The sequence below is a fragment of the Mus pahari genome, chromosome 8 (genome assembly GCF_900095145.1).
Source record: "Mus pahari chromosome 8, PAHARI_EIJ_v1.1, whole genome shotgun sequence".
In the NCBI taxonomy this organism is placed as follows: domain Eukaryota; kingdom Metazoa; phylum Chordata; class Mammalia; order Rodentia; family Muridae; genus Mus; species Mus pahari.
Genome location: NC_034597.1, coordinates 46,895,334 through 46,897,717, shown reverse-complemented (window position 1 = coordinate 46,897,717; position 2,384 = coordinate 46,895,334).

Here is a 2,384-nt window from a genome sequence, read left to right as displayed (position 1 = left end):
TTTCCTCCCCAACTTGCTTCTTAGTCATGATGTTTGTGCAGGAATAGAAACCCTGACTAGGACAGACACCCTCTTCCACCCTCATCTAAATAAACAACATAAAATACAAGAAAATAAAAATCCATGAAGCCCTATCTGGGAACAACTCCTTGGGACATATTCCAACGTGATCACTCAGTTTTGTTTGAGACCGAATCTTACTAAGCAGACCAGGCTAACCTCAAATTCGCTATCCTCCTGCCTCAGACTCCCTTGTGCTGGGCCAATATATCTACCTATTATTCTTATTTTTCTAAAGAGGTTTATACACACTTCTTTTTTTTCTCTTATTGTTTCTTTTCATTTCTATTGTTTGAGATAGGCCCTCTCTCACCCTGTAGCTTAGTCTGGCCTCGAATTTAGAAATCATCAGAAGATGACCTTGAATTTCTCATCTTCTTGCCTAGAACTGCAAAGTGTTACGATTACAGGCACACGTTATCATTCCCAGTTTTATACTTTTCTTTTATTCTCCCAATAAAATTTAATGTCTACACTCAGCTAAAGTGCTTATTAATACAAATCATTAAATATTCATTAAACTATCTTCATATCCCACCACCCTTCCCTCCCCTCCCCTTTTTTGAGGCAAGGTCTCAGGTAGCCCAGGTTGGCCTTAAACTCACCATGCGATAATAACCTTAAACTTCTGGTTCCCCTGCTGCCACCCCAGAGGGTTGGGATTATAGGATCCCAGGCCTGCACCATGGCTCCTGGTTTACACACAGGCTGGGGTCCAACTCAGGGCTTCTAGCAAGAGAAGAGAGCGCTCCACCAGATGACTTACATCCCCCACTCCCTGAATCTCTTTTCTGACACATGTAATTTTACCTTTATCAGATCCTTCTTACTTGTAAAATATGTGTAGCTTAAAAAGCATCATTTTACGTATTTAAAATATACAGTTCAGTGGCATTAAATACATCCACACTGTTGCTGCTATTACCATCCATTACTAGAACATATTTAAAAAAATTAAAAAAGAACAAGAAAATATTTTTTAAAGTCCCAGATAGATGGGGAGGGGGGAGGCCTCAGCCAAAATTCTTGTACTAAAATGGCAAAGCTGGAGTCACAACTGAACATATCAGTCCCCTGGAAAAGAGCCTCCTTTAAATTTGGCAAAGATAGGCAAGGCTATTGAAAAGCTTAGCATAAGGAGCAAGAAGGTTTAACATGTGCAAATTTGGAATCACACCAGAAGAGGGGGAAAAATGTAAACACCAATCCCACATCTTGCCAATGTATATTTTTCAAGGAGTGAAAAGACGACATTTCTAAAATATTGAACGCGCACTCCACAGACTAAGCCATTCCTAACGATGGAAACTAAGATTTCAGGAACTCTGAAGTGAAGTGCAGCAAGGAGAGCAAAGTTTCCAGCACACTCAACCCAAACCACTGAGCATCCTGACGAGAGCGGTGACTCTCTTCTTCCAAACAGCATCTGCTGTGAGCACTTCCACCTCCGAGAAGAACTAGAAGCTGGGATTCAAATAGCTTCTGTACAATAATGTCCACAGCACCGTCATTTACAATGTTTGAAAGGAGAAAACACTCAAATGCCCAGGATGGATGAATGGATATAGAGGTGTGGTATGTATGCAGTGTACTAGAATAGTTTCAGCCTTTATGGATATTATTAAATTACCTTAATAAACCTTATTAAAATTCAGAAACAATCCATAAAATATTGAAGATGCTATGTCTGAATCCGAATGAAGTAAACCAGTCACATGGCATGTGGTTCTTCTCCTTCTCCTTCTTCTCCTTCTCCTTCTCCTTCTCTGTCTCCTCCTTCTCCTTCTCCTTCTCTGTCTCCTTCCCTTTCCCCTCCTCCTCCTCCTCCTCCTCTTCTTCCTCCTCCTCTTCCTCCTCTTCCTCCTCCTTTTTGAGACAGGGTTTCTCTGTGTAGCCCTATCTGTAGACCAGGCTGGTCTAACTCTGCCTCCAGAGTATTGGGATTAATGGTGTGTCTCTTTTATAAGGCATCTGAAGTGTTCTTCAGTGAAGAGTGGAGCGTGGGGGGCGGGGGGCGGGGGGCAGGCAGGAATGGTAGTTTACTGGGCCTGGGAGGAAGGAATGGGAGTAACTGTGAAATTGCTCCAGAGTGTTAGCTTGAGGTTGGATCTTCCTACTAGGACTGAATGCTAGGGTCGACTATCCAGTTCATTCTTTTTTGTTTTGTTTTGTTTTGTTTTTTTCAAGACAGGGTTTCTCTGTCTAGCCCTGGCTGTCCTGGAACTTACTCTGTAGACCAGGCTGGCCTCGAACTCAGAAATCCACCTGCCTCTGCCTCCCGAGTGCTGGGATTAAAGGCATGTGCCACTACCCCTGGCTTATCC